This window comes from Diceros bicornis, chromosome 2, assembly GCF_020826845.1.
Source record: "Diceros bicornis minor isolate mBicDic1 chromosome 2, mDicBic1.mat.cur, whole genome shotgun sequence".
NCBI lineage: Eukaryota > Metazoa > Chordata > Mammalia > Perissodactyla > Rhinocerotidae > Diceros > Diceros bicornis.
Window position 1 is genome coordinate 5,010,066 of NC_080741.1, and position 18,782 is coordinate 5,028,847.

Sequence of the window (18,782 nt, forward strand, 5' to 3'; positions counted from 1 at the left end):
CTCTTTGGTCCCTCAGGACCAGGTCACCTGGATGCCTAGTCTGAATTCTCTGACAGAATAGGGGACTAGACACTAAGCAGTTTCCTTAGACCTCTGAGGCCTAGTTTCTTCATCTGTAATGATACTTCACTGAGGAGTTACAGGAAGATTGATATCAAGCGCTCGGTGGAGGGGGCAGAGCAGGCCACCCCTCAGCCACAGCCCTGGGACAGTCTGCTCACTGTTCCCACACCATAAGTGCACTCCTTCCCTTGCTTTTTGTCTCACCTGCAGTGAATGCCCTCCCCTCGCCCCCCACAAGCCCTAACTCACCCTTCTCCTGTGAAGCCTCTTCACTATCCCCGCCACAACAGACCTCCCTCCCAGAATCCCTGATTATACTTTGCCATGTGCTACTCTCAGTTATCTTCACTTGTGCTTATCTCATCTCTCAAATCGGTTAGAAAATCTCCGGAGAGCCGTGCCTTCTGTGTCTTTGCATCTCCTCCCATGGTGCGTCTGACCCAGAGCTGGGAAGACAGAGGGAGCTTCGTTATTCCTCTTCACTGCATAAAGCATCCTGTCCTAGTACATCAGTGGTCTTCAACCCTCACAGTGCCTCAGAATCACCTGGGCAACTGTAAAATGTGCAGATTCTCAGGCCCCACTCCCAGAGAGCCCATTTCACCTGTCTGGAATGGAGCCCACCTCTGGGTACTTGTTTAAATGCTTCCCAGTGATTCTAATGTGCAGCTAAGAGCAAACACTACTGCCCTGTGTGAACCGGGTGACTGTGTCCTCAGCTCTGCCGGATTCCCCAGGCCACTTCAATTTGTCCCGTGGCTGCACTTTCTCCATTTTAATGTTTCAAATTGTATCTTAGCAAGCTAAATTGCAACCCTCAGCTCCTTTCTGACATAATATACAAGGAATCGTCTTTAAGCAAGTGAAAACTTTCTGCCATTACCTCATTGGGCAGAGAGTCAAGCTGTAAAAAACCAGCCGAGTAATTCACTTCAAAATGAGGCTCTCATTAATCAGTGAGCTGTCCTCCTAGCACCTGCGTGAAGCCAGACAGTCACCATTTGTGACGTTCCACTTCCTTCCCCTAAACAAGTCAGACAGCAGAGCTCACAGCAACCAAGACCAAAGGTGCTTTTAGGTGATGAGGTCACCAAAAAGTGATGATAAAAGAATAAGAAAAGGGGGAAAAAAACAAAGATGATGAATTAATGAGGCTATTATGACAAAATGATTTAATGGTAAATATGTGAAAGTGAATTAAGAAGGCTTTTGTGGCGTTTACAAGTTTCATTCCCTTGAGTATCTCAGTAAATTCACCATCTCCTGGAAAACTTTTAAGAATATTGTATTTTGAAGACTTTCTGCTAACAAGACAGGGAAAACAGCCTTGAGGAATATTTTTCTCATTGCCTCTTCTTGGTTTTATGCGGTTTTAATTAGCGATGAAATGAAACCCTGAAAAGGAAAAAAACCAACAACCCACAGAACTCTTCAGCAGCCAAGGTGCTTTTAAATGTCAATTTCTGTAAGATGGGTAAGGAAAGGAAACCACGAGGAAGTGTACACTATATTAATGGAATTGTCTCCAAGTTAGGCTTTTCAAAATCTTCTGTCAGGCACCAGTAAGTTTTTAAATATTCTGCCAGATTCGTTTTCTTAACAACTGCTTTACAAGGAGCTCTGTTACCTGCTCAGAACAGAGACAGCTGTTGTCCTTTGTTATAAACTGTGGAGCTATTTTACTGAGGATCAATTACTTCACCTTTTTCTCTGCACGTACAGTTATACTCCATTCTAGGATTTAATAATTTCCTTCTGTGTCTGCCCAATCATTCTTTTCACGAGCAAAATTTCCATTATTCATAAATCTTTGGTATTGAATGGGTTACTTTTTTCCTTGGAAATCATTTCAGGACATTGTTTTTATTAAAATTTGTTGTTTTTCTCCTACAGAGAAGCCCACTAGGTGACACACACTGCTCATACACCCAGAGCTTTCACATATTTTAATTCCTCCCTCTAAAATAGGAGCAGAGGCCAAGGATCACCAATGTTGAGAAAATCCTCCAAAAGGAAAGAAAGTGACCCGAAAACAAACATACAGACTGAAGGAATGTAGATCAAGAGAGATAATGAAGAGAGCAGAAGAAAACATGGAAACAACCAGAATTCATACCTTCCAGGGGAAAAGAGAGGCTGTTGCAGCCATTAAACAAATCAAATCTGGGGAAAAGGATACAATTGAATAACAAGAAAGAGCTCATGGAAATTAAAAGTATTACAGCCAAAATGAAAATTCAGTAAAGGGTGGGATGATGAAGTCAAGGAAATCTACTAGAAGCAGAACCAAAAGAAGCAAACAAATGAAAAAGAAAAAAGAAAAAGATAAGAAATAACCGGGGAGGTCCAACAGCCACCTCTAATCCAGAGGGAAAACAAGGGGAGCATGGTGGGGAAAAGGAGGAAGTTACACAGAAATTTTCCTTAACTGAAGGAAGTGAATTATAGACGGAAAGGAACTGGCCCTAAGAAGTTAATCATAGTGAGGATGGGGCAGGGGGCAGAGACCCAAACTAAGGCAAATCATTTAAAAATTCTAGAACACCAGGGATAAGAAAAGCTCTTCAAGCTTTTGGTGATTATTTCTTTCAAGTTCACATGTAGTGGAACATGCATCAAAATGGCTTCAGCTTTCTCAACAGCAATGCTAGATACTAGAAGACAATGGAGAAATGCCATAAAATTCTAAGAGGACTCAAAAATTTAACTCTTACCCATTTTTTCTTAGGAAAGTATCAAGGAATATATATACTAGCAAAAATAGAAAATGGACTAAGAAAAGAAGTCATTAAATCAAAAAAACAAGGGACTGTGATAAAGGAACAGTGTTGGGAAGCCCCAGAAAGAGGGGAGGGAAGTCAAGGTCAACATTTGTAGCCAGATCAGAGCAGGTCAGAGATCTCCAGTAGTTCTCTAGAAAAAAAAATAATATAAAAAGGACTTTCCAAAATGGAGGTTCCAATTTACATTCCCTTTAGTAATGTTGGGGAGTTCCAGTTGCTCTGTATCCTTGTCAACACTTGATATTATCAGTTGTTTTTTTTTTTTAATTTTATTTTAGCCACCCGGTGGATATGTACTGGTATCCTGTTATGTTTTTTGTTTGCATTTCTCTGATGGCTAATGGTATCGAGCACGTTTTCATTTGTTTATTGACCATTTGAATATCTTCTTTTTGCTTGCTCAAGCTTTTTGCCCATCTTTTAAATGGGGTTGTCTCCTTTTTTCTTATTGATTTGTAGGAATTCTTTTATATATTCTGGATATGAGTCCTCTGTCAGGTTTGCCTTTATACTATGTTAAAGGTGTCTTTTTATGGCTAGAAGCTATTTATAAAGTGCAATTTATCAGTCTTTTCCTTTATGATTAGTACTTTTTAATATCCTATTAATGTGGGAGTTTTCATTTCTAAATTGGGATTACTCCATACATACTTTTTACAACATTTTTTAAACTTGCCAATGTATTGCAAAGCATTTGACATCATAATATTTCTTGAAGAACACTATTTAAAATGGCTGCATAGTATTCCATTGTATGGATGTGTCATTCCTTAGGTAACTCAACACTTACTCTTGTACATTCAGATTGTTTTAGAATATTATTTAAATAAAACTGTAAAGTTAATGAGTGCATTACAAATTAGAAACCCAAGATTTTTAAATCTAAGTTTGACTAATTCCCATCTTCATTACCCCATGAGTATGTATTGAGCACCTAATGTTTCTTCAGCATTGTGCTGAATATTCTAGAGGATACAAGAGAAAGCACAAGGTGAGGCCTGTGCCTAAGGAGCTGACAATGTATTTGGTGGCCCCAAACTTCACTTGTTTAGAAATTAAGGAATACTTGATAGCTCAACTAACTGGTAACAACTATACATGGAAGAGGAAGAAGGTCAGGGGAAAGCAACATGAGAGTGGCCTAGAATAGTTGGCTTCAAAGAAGAAATGGTGCTTCTTCCCATGCTGAGGATGAGCATTCCACAGTGCGGGGACGGCACAATCAAGGATGTGGAATCAGGAATAAGCAAGGTGTGTCTGAAGGACAGAGAGAAGTCGCTGTAGACTGAAAGTAAGGATAAAGGTCAATGAGTTGTGAAAATAAGAATGGATAAGTACAATGAAGCCACACTGACAAGGGCTTTGACATGAGGATTTGGATTTGATTCCACAGGCAATAGGTGCACTGTAGCTGGGGGTGAGGAGGGAGGTGATGAGAGGTTGGGAGCCAGGCCACCACTTGCGGTGTCATTAAGCTCCTTCAGGGTAGTGGTAGGGTGGGGAGAGTAGAGTCAGAAAAACAGGTTACAGTTCGTAGAAATAATCGAAGGGCCAGGTGATGTTATCTTAAGATAAAAATGTACAGCTAATACAGTTTTAAAAAGAAATAGAAATCTAGAAATTTTCCTCCATAGTCGCTTGTTTGGTTCTAAATAATAACCTGAGTTATTTTATTTATTTATTCATTTATTCTGTGGAAGATTCACCCTGAGCTCACATCTGTGCCAATCTTCCTCTATTTTGTATGTGGGTCACCACCACAGCATGGCTGATGACGAGTGGTATAGGTCTGCGCCAGAGAACTGAGCTTGTACTGCCAAAGCTGAGTGTGCCGAACTTAACTACTTGGCCATGGGGCCAGCCCCCTGAGTTTGTTTTAAAAATGTCATTTCAAAAAAAAATAAAGAATCTTGGCAATAATTATTGAGAGATCACTGATGACTGTTCGCTCTTAAAAACTTCTCTATATGTGGGGATAGTTATGATTCTGCCACTGCTTGGGAAAAAAAGAAAAATAAGATTTGTTGAAGAAGGCTTTTATGCTTTACTTATAGAGAAGCAGTGGAACATAGTGGTCTGGGTTCAGAGGCCATGGTGGAGACGTCACTTAATCTCTCTACACCTCTGTTTCCTCATCTGTAAATTGGAAATAATAATAATTAGAAACATACCTGTCACATAATAAATATTAACTATTATTATCCTGGCCTGTGAGGTAGATGTTATTATTTTTAGAGATTCATTAATTAAAATATTGGCTGCATAAAGCTAACTTATATTGGAAAGATACCACCATTTATTATGGTGGCAAATGAGGAGTTAAATGATGTTTTAAGTAATAATTCAGAAATGAACAATGGGAAATTTAATGAAAGACACCATCTAAAGACAAAGCACATTCTTGGCTTTGCAACTATTGTAACTACAGCATTATTAATAGTAATAAAGGACCTGGTTTCTATAGAGCCTAGGACTCGGAAACAAAGCCAAGTGACATATGTATATATTTATTTAATGGTGGGAGACCCGGCACATTTGGCGACAGACATGGTGTTCCATTCAGGGGGATGCGGTGCGTGCCTCATGCCAGCTTCTTTAGAGGGACTGTTATTCATTACAGCTGTAACGTTCCCTTCAGAGAGCTCCCCCAGGAATGGAAAAGGCACACTGGCAATTTATATACAAAAGCCAACCCACGTTTGGCTTTGAAAATTCACTGGGAAAACTGTATGCAGTCTGTTAGTTATTCACGGACATGCTCTGGTTTCTGATGGAAGTGCTATGGTTTCGTTTGTTGTCATCACAGTAAAATTAAAAAGCAGCGAAGAAAAATTAAAGGACTGGCATGTAGACATCTTCTAGCCGACAAATCACTATGTGTGTAAGTTGTCATGGTTCAGCTGCCATGTAAAAATAGTCATAATTCACACAGCCCTGTGTCTGGAGTGCCAAACTGGCCTTTGCCTGGACTGTCCGGCCCTGCCCGCACCTTCCTTTGGTGAAATTACAGAGTCATCCTCTGCCCTAGGAACACTCAACACGCCCTGCAGAGATGCCATGGGTCTGGGATGTGCTAACACACTCCCTCCCGAAGCAGTGCCGTTTATGTAAACTATAGCACAGCATCTCTCAACATCTCATGACATGGTGTAACTGAAAATATAAAGGTGCAAATTGCTTCACTGTCAAATCTTGATTCAAGAGGAACAGTATCTCCAGGTGAGCTTGCAGCCAGAACAGCTTCCCACCCCTTAGCTGGATAGGTGCCTACCTCTAGACACCGTGATTTCTCCCCAAATAACATATTATCTCACATCCCTCAGCAGAGGGATGGTGTGCTATTCTAAAAGCACATTCACAGGTACCATCCCATCTGATCTTCACAAGAAATGAGAGAGGGAGACAAGGCAAACAGCACGATGCCCACTTTACAGATGTGGACATCAAAGTCCAGGACGATGAACTAATTTGCCCCAAATCTCACTACTAGGTGGGGCTCAAATCCAGTGCTCAGTAAAGAGTGCTGTCCAACACTTTATGCCGCTTTCCTGAAATGTGTTTTGCAAGGGAAATAGGGCTTTGTCTCCTATAATAATGAGTTAAATCTTCAAGTGATGAAAAATAAAAAGAAGTAGCTTCTTTTAGTTCCAGCCAGAAAAATAAGAATGATACTGGACTGCTAAAGTATGAAATATATAAGAAATGGCATGCTGCCTTTTTGTTGGTTGGTTTTTCCCATGGGATCAATTCTATACTCATTTTAGTTCAACGAATCTCAAACTGAGCAACCACTATGTAGCAAGCAATGTGCTAGACACTGAGGACACAAAGGGTCAAGTTCCAGCCATTGTGCCGCCAGTCCTTTGTGGAGACAGACAAGCAGTTAATACCCCACAGTATTCTAAGTGCTATGATAGGGAGGTAGACACAGGCTGCCAGGGAGCCCAGAGGAAGAGTTGGGTGTGTCAGTTAAGAAAGATTTTCTTCAGAAGGAAACATCTAAGATTAGTTTTGAAGGATGAATAAGAGTTCTCCAAGCAAAGAAGAGGGGAAAGGAATTCTAGTAAAGTTCAGAGAGACGGAGATAGAAGACAACAGGAATAAATATGGTTTCTGCTGAGGGACACAGGAAAGTGGAGGGGTTCATTTCAAGGGGAATGGTCTGTAATCATGATAGCTAATGCTCACACAGCGCTTGCCACGTGCCAGGCTCTGTTCTAAGCACTTTACACATGCAAATGCATTTAATCCTCACAACCACCCCGGGAGGTAGGTGAATTATCAACCCCAATTTTGCAAACAGGCAATTGAGGCAGAAAAATTTTAAGCAACTTGGCCAGTCTTCCATGGCTCATAGAATGTCTTTCCAGTGGCTTTCAACACTTTGCTATACTGCCTTTTAAAAAACGTAGGGGTCGGGGGGGGGGGGGTGGGAGGGAGGGAAGTGGAGAGAGAGAGGGAGAGGGAGAGGGAGAACAGAAAACTTCCAAAGAGAGAAACAGAGATGAGCAAAGTTTTGGAAAACAAGTAAATTTTAGAAAAAAGATAAACCAACTGAGGGGCTGTATTCTACAGAACTAGGCTGAGAAGGCAGTATGAAGAAAATGAACCTCAATACTAAGAAGCCTATAAATTGAACTCAAGTAAGAATTTTCTGCTGATTAGAAGTAAGCCGTGTCAGACCTGCATCACCCAGGGGGCTTGCCAACCATCCATCATGCAGGCTGTGCTTCTCATAAATGTTTGGAGTAGTCAGAATCCTGCCAGGCTATTAGGGCCCCCCATGAGAAGGCACATGACTCTGTTGGAATGTGTAAGCCTTTTGAGCAGATGTTCAATAAATATTGATTAACAACAAATCCTATTTAGTGCTATAACTAAGGTTACTAAAATTAATCGGAAACATTTAATGTCAGCGTAGTTGTTACGATTCATGGCTAACAGATAAAAATTCAGTGAGTAAAGTTTTACACTTTTTCTCTTCTTTTTTTAAGGACTTTAGTGTAGATAAGCTGTCACTAGCTATTAAGTTCAAAGTCAAATTTGCAGACCACTTCTGGCAAAAAAGAAAGAACTTTGTCATATGTATTTTAATTGGTAATCTTGCCCTCATTTTATCTTATTTTTCCAATGTTTATTTTCTCTCCATATCCACTATTTCTTTTTTAAAAATTTTATTGCACTATATGTATCTTTGAAAATGAATGCAAATTCTTTTGCAATGAGGAAAAGTAAAATTAAACACATACATAAACCAGATGTTCCTTGCAGACCCCTTGGAGATTTAGTTAAAATTAGCTTACCCCCAACCCAAGGACCTCAAGGAATCCCCGTGATTTCCTCCCTCCTGTGGGGGCCCTGTCGATTCAGGCCCATTGATCCCTTCCTTGCTCATGCTTTCGACAAGTATTGACTGACCGCCTGCCACAGCCTGGGCGCTATTACAGGCAACAGTAACACTATGGTGAGAATGCAGACAGGTCCCTGTCCCGGTGGAGCTTACATTCTAGTAGGAGGGAGACGGGCAACCTGCAAATGAAAGTAAAAGAACAATGTGCATGAAAAGCTAGTTTCAGAGAGTGAAAAGTTCGATAAGAAAATGAAGCAGGACACTGTGAGGCCCTGGGACGCAGAGGGGGCAGGTAGTGACCCTCCCCTGGGGGTCAGGGAAGGCTCCCTGAAAGGTGATCACTGACCAGGACCTGAATGACCAGCTGGGTGGCCTGCAGATCTGGGGGAGGGTTCCAGGCAAAGGCAACCAGCAGGGCCACAGCTTGGAGGCCGGGCTGAGCCTGACTCAGTGAAGAGGATGCAGGGAGGCCTGTGAGGCAGGGTTAGGAGAGAAAGTGGGGCTGGTCAGGAGAAGGGAGCCGCCAGCAGGGGCCACATCACCAAGGGCTTTGTAAATACCAGGAGGAGGAGATGGGAGTTTACGCTTAGTGGGGTCTGAAGGGATCTGCTCCATGATTTTTAAAGACCACCGTGCCTGTTTTGTGGAGAGAAGACTGTACAGAACAGAAGACCCGTCAGGAGGCTCTGGCCAGTGTCCAGGGGACAGATGGTGGCCGCAGGAACCACGAGGCGTCACACGTGCGGGTGGAAGTGAGGGAGGCAGGTTCAGTTTTGGTGAGAGGGGCAAGCTTCCATCCCCCACCCTCCTCCTGCTCCCCTCGCTGACTTCTGCAAGAAATTCTAGTGCACCAAGAATTGTGATGTTTGGAATTTTACTTAAGATTTGTGGGGCCAGAAGGAGGGGCTGACTTTGGGGAATATGTGAGTGTCTTTGATAGGCCCCTTTGTCTCACTCTGTCCCGTTAAGGGTCCATGGTGCCCACCTGTGACGCTCCCTTCTAGGCAGACCCTCCGACACTGTAACCCTGGCCCCCTGCCAGCTCCCTCCAAGGGACCAAGACCCTTTGCATCAGTGCCAGCTTAAGATCACTGCAAACACGTTAAATCAGATGGAAAGCCCCCCACATTCCATACTAAAGATCACTTACATATGAGTTGACTTGTGGCTGACTAGGTGACATGCTGTTATGGCTTGTAGACGTTTAATTGGACTTTTATTTTATCTTAGGATTTACTTTTCTGTATTGTAATCAATTTTTTTTCAGGCCTCAAACATTTTGTAGGTCCTCGCAAAGCTCGTACCCCTGTGTCTGTGGAACTTCATGATTCAAACAGCCGTAATCCGGCCTGTCTGCATGGCCCAGGCTTGCTGGCGTTCTGGTGAATGACACCGTCTCCATGTCACTGCACATGCACACAGAGGTACGGACCGCAGTGTCAGTAGGTTTCCACGACACTGCCCATGATGTCAATACACACCGGCACGCTCCTCTTGTTACGAGGCCTGGCAGTGCAGACAGGGCTTCCTGCGCCGCCGGCCAGCCTCTTGCACGCTCCTCTCCACTCCCAAACTCCTCCACTCCCTGGACCTTGGGCCTAGAAGGGTCAACCCAGAGCTTAAGGTAGCAGAAATCCTGGGCCCCGGGTTTTCCCGGCTGACCAGGGGCCCTGGCATGGCCTCTGCTCAGGAGCCTGAGGCCAGAGACTGGAGCTGAGGGTGGGGCGCAGCCAGGCAGAGCAAGAACACTGTGAGAAAGGGTCCAGGATCCCCGCATGCGGGAATCCTGGGGCAAAGAGATGAAGACAAAGCTGGAACCGGAGGGAGCAAGTGGGGGAGCAAGAGCAGAGTGAAGGGCGGGGTGGCTGCGGGGAGACAGGGCGGCCCCTGGGAGCTTCCAGGAGGCGGCCTCATCCACCTCGCTCCTGCGGGGCTGTGGTTTGGTTTCAGCAACGGCACAGATCACCCCAGCCCACCCTTTCCGGCATTGTTCTGTCCCCCCCCCTTCTCTGTCCTCCTAGGTAGGTCCAGCACCTCTTGGAGACACAAGGGATCCTCCCCATGTGTGGAGACTTTGGAAACCGAGACAGCAGATTTGGGGTTTGAGAGGTCAGCTCTGGAGCCAGACTGCTTGGGCTCAAATCCCAGCTCTGTGCTGAATCGCCTGCAGACCTGGGCCTAGCTCTCAACACACCTGTGCCTCAGTTTCCTCAGCTGTAAAATGGGACAATAAGAGTTTCTCCTTCACCAGGTTGTTGGGACGTTTCCTGTTTCCTGTGAAGTGCCTCTCATATGATAAGGACTCCGTAAATGCCTAGCTATTATTATTTTAAAGAATTGTCAGAACAGGATCACAACTGTGCTACATTTTAATGTTTACATTAACAAATTATAATTTGAATTAAAAAAACACAATGGCATATAACTGTGCTATTCACAGGTAATTATGAGAGTTTGTTTTTCTTTAATTAATTCACAGAGAGGTAGTATGGTCCAATCATGGGACGTGAGTTTAGAGTTGGACGAGAAGCATCTGTATCTGTGACTATATTTATAACCTCATTTGGAAGCAATGTCGAAATTCTAAATTTGAGTTCCTTGGTGAATGTTTGTCTCCAGGCCAAATGCTTTTCCTAGTCCCCTTCTGACCCCACTCCCACCAGCATTCATATCTTAAAATGACTAGAGCAGATAAATGTGGGTAGGTGGAATAGACTCCACTTCCTGTCTCTCTAATTTCAAAATTAGATTAACAGGGCACTAGGCCTTTAAATTTACAATTGGGTTATTTATATATGTTTCCATTATCACATATATATATGTATACGTATAGCTTAAGATGCAAACGTAGAGGGAGAAATAATGCAGGGCTAGAACTCATTTGTCCTGTAAACAACTGAGGTCAGACCAGTCTCGGAGGAGCTCCTGGCCAGAAGGGAACTGTGGCAGAGAGGGCAAGCTTCCTCCACCGCACAGTTCTGCTATCGCCCATCTTGTTTGTATATCCAGTGGAAGCTGCGTGTCACACTGGCGAGGAGTGGATGATTTTCAACGAAATGGCACATCCTGGCTACAAACAAGACCCTAAATTACAGCAGCACGTAATGTAGGAGCCTGAGGGGGACACAAAATTCACACAGCCCCATGGCTTCCCCTGGAAACACCAACACTGCAGGAAAGCTTCGTGCATGGCTTGCAGGACTTTAAAAACAGGAGCCTTGGCAGCTCTCCAGGAAGCTGAGATGAAAGTCTACCTAGAGTAGAGCAGACTGGCTGACCTTTCAAAGGCCCTTTTATCCTTGAGAGTCTGTGGTTTTGATGTAGAGTTGAGGATTTTTCAACTTCCTATCAAGAAGAGCCAGTGAGCATTTAAAAAATAATGTCTGGTTCTGCACTAATTCCCCCGTGCATTTTTAAAAGGTTAAAAAAATGGATAAACATTGTAGTCACTCAGTAAATAATAATTCCAACAAGATGAGAAATTTAAATTTTTCTACTTTGCAAATCTAAGAGTTCAAAATTCCTGTGCAGGAATACTTAGGGGGAAATTGCATGTTGTAAATGAGAGACAAATCACTGTTGCTCTGCCCGTAGGAGGAACACAGCACATTTTTGTCAAGTGAAGGAGCTGTTGAGGAGCACAGCTTCCCATGTCTTAATGTTAATTATTTTAAAGTCAATGGATAAGGATGACAACTTAAAAAATAGCTGACAATTATTGAACGCACTTTATCTCTGTTGTCTAGTGCTATGCAACACACCAATACAAAATGTAGTGGCTTAAAACAATATTTTATTGTTTCTTGGGATTTTATGGGTTGATTGGGCTCAGCTGGGTGGTTCTTCTGCCCCACATGGCATCTGCTGGGACCAGAATGTCTAAGATGGCTGTCTGGAGCCTCAGCTGGGATGGCTGGAACAGCTGGGGTTTGAATGGGCCTTGCCATCTCTCTCCAGGGGGTGTCTCCAACAGGATAGATGAACTTCTTTATATGGCAGCTCAGGGCTCCAAGAGCAAGTATCCCAAGAAGACAAAACCCCCATGTGCAAGCACTTATTAAAACTCTGCTTCTGTATCACTTGCTGGTATCCCATTGGCCACAGCAAGTTATCCAGCCAAGTCCAGAGTCAATGTGGGAGGGCATTACATGAGGGCTTAAATACTGGGAGGCTTGGTTCATTTGGGGCCCCCAGTGCAACAGTCAACCACACAACCCATGTGCCACACCTGGGGACATTTTACATCAATTTATCCTCTTTAAAAATCAAAACAACCCTAAAAAGTGGATACTATTTAGAATCTTCATTCTAAGATGAGAAAACCGAGGCACAGAGAGGTGATTGACTTTATTGCCTAAAGTCACACTGGTAAGAAGTGACAGAGCTGGGATTGAATTCAAGCCATCTAACCCTAGAGCCTGAACTCACAAGGCTCAAGGTACAAGCACAAGTCTGAAGGCACAAGCACAACTTCTAAAAATAAACAGTATCTCAGAAATATTTAAGTAATATTTGATTTAAAGTTTTACACATTCGATAGCATTTTTGAGAATTTGGGCTCCCTTTTTCTGACAGAGATCATATATGTCTTACCTCCTAAAAGAACTGTGAACCCAGAGAGGCAAGAGGACTGGCTTCAAGAGAAAATTTCTGGGTTAGAAATTTTCTTCTCCTTACTCGTTGAGTCAGTCAATGACAATTTACTTAACTATAAAATGGGAATGATAATAATATCTAACTTGCAGGGTTGTGGTGAGTATTAAATGAGATAATATAGTGTGTATAAAGTATCCAGAACATTCTTGATGCATAGAAGGTGCTCATACCCATGTATAAGTATGCATACTGGACAGCTGACTATGGGAGGCCATGGGAGAGCACATATTAGGGGATGCATGATCTCACTGGAGAATGATTAGGGTGGTGAGTTTTAACCATAGCATAGGCTGTTATGCCTGCCCCCAGATGGGAAGCATGGACCAGAACAGGGTGGGAGAAATCACTGGTCTGGAACACCCCAACCTAGGAACAAAAGAAGAATAGACACATGGTCTCTGGAAGACTCATGGCTGGTATCCTCACAGAACTAGTCTAACTAACCCAACCCAACTTGACCAGGCTCTATTATCTGAAAACTTAATCCAGCTCTAAGAAGCTTTTAGGGCATCCCCTAAGTTTGGAGAGTCACATACTAGCCCAGTAAGGATAATTATCTAGTCCTGGTCACCTCCCAGTACAGAAGACTATTTTGGCTCCAGTGAAGATGTGGAAAAGGGAGAAAAGAAGAAACAAGTCGTCCTGGGTCACTTTCCAAACCTTAGTTTCCATTGTCTGATTATGCCAGCAGCTGTCTGCTGGTTTTGAGGCAATTTACAGCTGGAAGAAACAGGACTCCACATTTCTTCCTTTGGGGTTTCAACTACGGCTTTTTCCATGGTATTATGGTCAAAGTTCTATACATGAGTTATGGCAGCTTTAAATTACAGCCACAATATTATGGGGAAAAGGATAAATCCCTCACTGCCTTCTTTTATCTCCAAAGCAGTTGGGAAATGGGGAGGAGGCCACTTACCCAGAAGGAATAAAATGATGGTGGGGAATGTGTCTGTGTCAGAAAAGGCAGCTGGCAGCAGGGTTGGCTGAAGCTCTCTCCAGTGCTAACACGTTATTATACAAGTCTCTCTTCCCAGGATGCAGGAGGAAAGACAGAGGGAAGGAGGATGAGGGAGGAGAGCGAGAACAGGGCAAAGCCTTTTAAAATCTGTTCATCTCACTTATGTCACCGGTGGTATATTGCCCAAACACTGCTCTCCAAAGACTCAAGGATACTCATCCCAAAGCATAGTTTTTGGGTTTTTTAAGGTAGTTTTCCATAACTCGTTAAATGTGTTTCTCGCTATCTCACATGCCTGAGTAATCCTTGAGTGTGGTGCCTCAATACTGTGATATGGTTTCTATGTTATTAGCCGTGTAAACTCATGTAAGTTATTTAACCTCGGTAAGCTCAGTTTTGGCATCTGTGAAATGGACACCTGCATCACAGTGTTATTGGGGTAGCTAAACGAAGATGTTTACACCTTCCTTTCTCTCACCCTTCTTCCAGACTCTCAGTTCTGCAGCTGACATCTCTCTGGGCTGGCTTCTCTTCTCTCCATTGTCTTACTGATGCATCATCTCTCACCTGAACCATCACAGAGCCTCTAACAGGTTTTCCCACCTCAGATAGTAGAGGGATCTCCAGAATGCTCCTTACCATCCTCCGACCATCCTCCGCCTAGAGCCTGTTGCCCATTCCCATTGGCTACAGTGTAAGGTCCAGACTGCGGAGCGGAGCACCCGCGTCTCCGTGGACCTCCCCACTCCACACACGGGTTCCGACTTAGTGAGATGGTCAGCGGGTGGTGTGGCCTTTGAGAGGGGAGCTCAAGCTATTTGTCAGATGGCAGAATTGAGAATCCAAAAGATTCTTGCAACTGTGCGGTCTAAGGAGCCGTGGCCGAAGCTGAAGTTTTGGTTGAAGATTTTGTGTGGAATTTGTGTCTGGGCCACATCTCTCTGTCCTTGGAAGACCTTTAGCAGCCAGGGTTTATCTCTGAACAAATGCATTCCCTTGTATTCTTCCCCAACTTAAGAATTTGTTAAATATGATTTTCAAAAAAAAAGGAAAAAAAGCCAGCAGTACTCTTTTGCTTTGATCAGCAAATTCCAAGGAATTCCACTCCTGGGAAGAGACAGAGCTACTTTGGAGGCTAGGGGAGCCGGCTCCGTGAGGAACAGCTCTGGCCATAGCAGGGCGGCACAGGGATGATGCTTCCAGGGTCAAACACCCTCGTTCCACATGTGCTCCTTCACGGATGTTACCAGGGCTTCAATCCCAGTATTTTAAGGAAGAAAGAAAACTATTTGAATGGAGGGTTTTATATTCTATGCAGAAAAGAATCAGAGGCTGGAGGACACCTCTAAAAACCACAGGAGAACCGTAGATTTCTACGGTTGAGCATCATCCTGGATGATGCTCAAAAGCATTAGCTAAGCGGAAGAGCCAGACACAAAAGGTTACACACTGCAGGACTCCGTTGACAGGACATTCTGGAAAAGCAACACTTTAGTGGTTGCGGGGAATGGGGATAAGGGGAGTGGACTGACTACAAAGGGGCATGAGGGAATTTTGGGGGTGACGGAGGGTTTCAGTGTCTTGACTGCGGTGTTATCACAAGACTGTGTCAACACTCATCTAACTACACCTAAAAAGGGTGAATCCTACCGTATGCGAATTATACCTCAATAAACCTCACTCACTGCACACACACTCAGGTGATCCCGCTAGAACTGGCTGGAATTAGGGTCTGTGGACGGGTCTAGGAAATGGCCTCTGGGACATTGCCTGTGTTATATGTTAAGATTCTGTGGCAGATTTTGTTTGTAAAGAGAGTTCTGCTGCTAAAAACATTTGGAAACCACTGGATAAGATTAACGTCAGTGGGGGCAGCTGAGGTTTCTCAAGAGGCAGTGCTGCTCTTCGTTGTTTTTTTCAGATTATCTTCCTACAAGACAGAAACCAGAAGAGGAAAAAACAGACTATGTATATTTGCTTTCCCTGAGTAACTCCAAAGTGTTTTCTTTCCCTAGAATTTAGTCTTAATAAGAATTCTGCACTCTCTAAATTTAGGAGCAAAGCTTTGGAAGCCATCTATCTTTGCCAGCCCCTCAGTGTGAGCAGGTAGAAGGTGGCGAGGCCTTTGTTCAGCCCAAACAAGCACCCGAGGAGCTTTCCAGCGCCCCCGCAGCCATGGAGCACAGTGACAAAAGGACTTTGGAAAGTTTCGCAAGCCTGGGACGCTGCCTGAATAAATCACTCCGAGCTGTGGTTTGGCTCCAGGTACCAGCCAGCTCTCCTGCGTTCAGGCTGGGTGACACCTCAACCGGAGCCCTTCCAGGGGGCAAGCCGTGCCCATCACTTCTCATTGCCTCCCCCCACCCCGAAACTCCCAGTTTCCTGACCAAACCCTGGAGGTGTTAACGTTTATGAAAACTCTTAGGGTTTGTTGACAAATATTGGACTAAGCGTAGTCATTGGAAGAGGAAATTCCTTCTTCCCAGCCTCTCTACTTCATATCAAATGCGCAGACAGCTGAGCACTCAGTTGTCCCTGAAAGTCCCCAGCTCCTGTGTCATCCTTCCTCACCAGGACTCTTACTTCATGGGGCACATGAAGTGCCCTAATCCGACTCCACCTCCACCCTGCAAACCTTCCTAAAGGCCTTTGGAAGTCACGAGCCGACACAGCTCCTGTTGGCGGCCCCTCTTTCATGGCTCCTTCTCTTCCAGATGCCAGTGACAGCTGCTCGCCTTGGAGCGGGTCGCCTAACCCTGCCACTCCTACGCGAATAGTTCCTTCATTACATTCTCTTCCCTTCAACCCTTCCGTTGTTTGATCTGCTTTCTGTTAGGACGGTGTCCATTACAGCTCCCCTGCCCCATGTTCTATAATGACTTCTCAGGACGTCCCTTCGGATGAAATCCAGACTCCTTATGCCCTCCCTCTCTGACCTCATCTCCTCCTCCTCTCCTCTGGTCCACTAGCTTCCATTCCATTCAAACTCTTTTTCATTTGAGGCCCTTTGCATCTGCTGTTCCTGGTCTGAAATGTTCTTTCCCCATATGTTGGTGCGGCTGCCTCATTCCCATCATCATGGTGTTAGTCAGATGTCGCTTCTTCAGAAAGGCCTTTCCCAGCCACTCCAGGTTAAGTAGTCCTCCTCCTCTAGGCTCTCTCCATCCCGTGACACTATTTTGCTTTTTTCAGCTATTATCACCATCTCAAATTTTATGTTATATTTGCAAACGTGTTTGTTGTCTGTCTCTCCCCACACTAACATAAGCTCTGTCTTGTTTACCACTGTATCGGTTGGGGTTACAGCAAGAAAGCAGTGAGGGCACACTCAAACGGCGTCAAGGGACAAGAGTCTAATGAAGGAACCATTTAGAAGATGAGAGCAACAGGGATAATGCCATGCTCTGGGCCAGTAACACCAGGGTAACCAGAGTGTTTGCCAGAACTCCAAGAAGGCAGCGGAATGCAGAGGGCTGCCTGACAGGGGCTGTGGCCTTTGGTTGAAAACCCATGGCAACCTGGCAGGGCGGCAGGTTCACTGGTCACTTTCCTCCTTCTCTACTTTCCAATGTTCTGCCAGTGCTTCCCATTACCCAGTGGGAAGCTGGAGGGCAAAGGAGTTGATGCAATCCACGCAGGTCTGCTTCCCGGGACACAGAGCAGGATGGAGAAGATGGAAGAGTGCACCTGAAGGAGCAAAGACATACGGCACAGCCACTGCCGTGACCCACTGGGCTCACTCTGCTCAAGACAGTGCTGGGCGCCAGGCCCACCACATTTTACAACCCCTGGGAGCACCATTTACCTAGAGTTGTGCAACATGGCAGCCCTGCCTGGCAGTAGGATCTGAGAAGGAGACATGGAATGAATCCATGAATTCCCATGGGTTTGGCTCTGGGTTCCAGGGACTGATGGGGGATCATTTACTCCCTCCTTAACATGGGGCAATCAGGACAAAAAAGATTCACTCCACGGTGGGCTCCTGAATAAGGCTACCAAGACCTCTGCCACGGCCCTGTACGATGAAGAGAGAATGCCTGTGGCCGGTAGGCTGGTACGCTCTGTGCCAAGGACATTTCTGAAGCTGAAGAACCATCTCTATTTATGGGCAGCACGGGAGCAGGAGCTTGTCTGCATTGTGTTTGGAGGCAGAGGGGAAGCAGGTAGCCGGCTGGCAACACTTCTGAGTTTTCATGGAGTGCAGAGCTCTCCAGGCTTTGCGGGGGTAGGAACAAAATCATCCATCTACAGGACTAATGGGGACGAAGCCAAGCCATTACACACTGCTGCCATCAACTTTTAGCAAGGTGTGGAGTTACTATGGTGACATGTGTGGAGTAGGTATACCTAAGTGGATTATTAGTCAGAAATCTCCTTGAGTACCTTCCAGGTATGGGAAGTGGTGAGAATTCACAACACTGTGGAGACAGAAGGTTTCCCTTAACAACAGATAGAGAGAGGAGTTGATGCACGATTGAGAGACAATTACAGGGGGACATGTTACACACCAAGGGTGCAGTGAGAGGCACCTGTCAAAGGGTTTGAACATTAAGCTAGGAAATAATATGAGGTGGTGAAAATCGCCACCAGAACAATTTACCCCATTTCCTCAGTGCAAGACGGCTTGAGAGAGGAGGTGACCTGGCTGGCTATGAAAATGCAGAAGCAGGAGCAGACAGGACAGACTGCCGGGCTCTGCAACTTGGTCGTCCACTTTTTGCCTGACGGCTGCCCTGTGTCATTTCAGACACGCAGCAGAGTTGCAAACAGCTGTGAGCCCTGCGCTGCTGGTTTTACATTTAGTTTCCCAGTGCAGCTTTCTGTTTGAGCCAGCCTGTATCGTTCGCACGAAATAATGCTGTCATTGCTTTTAGTTGTTGTTCATTAGCTTTGTTACAGAAGGAAAGTGAGTCGCAGACACGAGTTAACCCCTGGCAGGAATTCTGCCTCCGCGCAGGGGACGCTGCTGCCC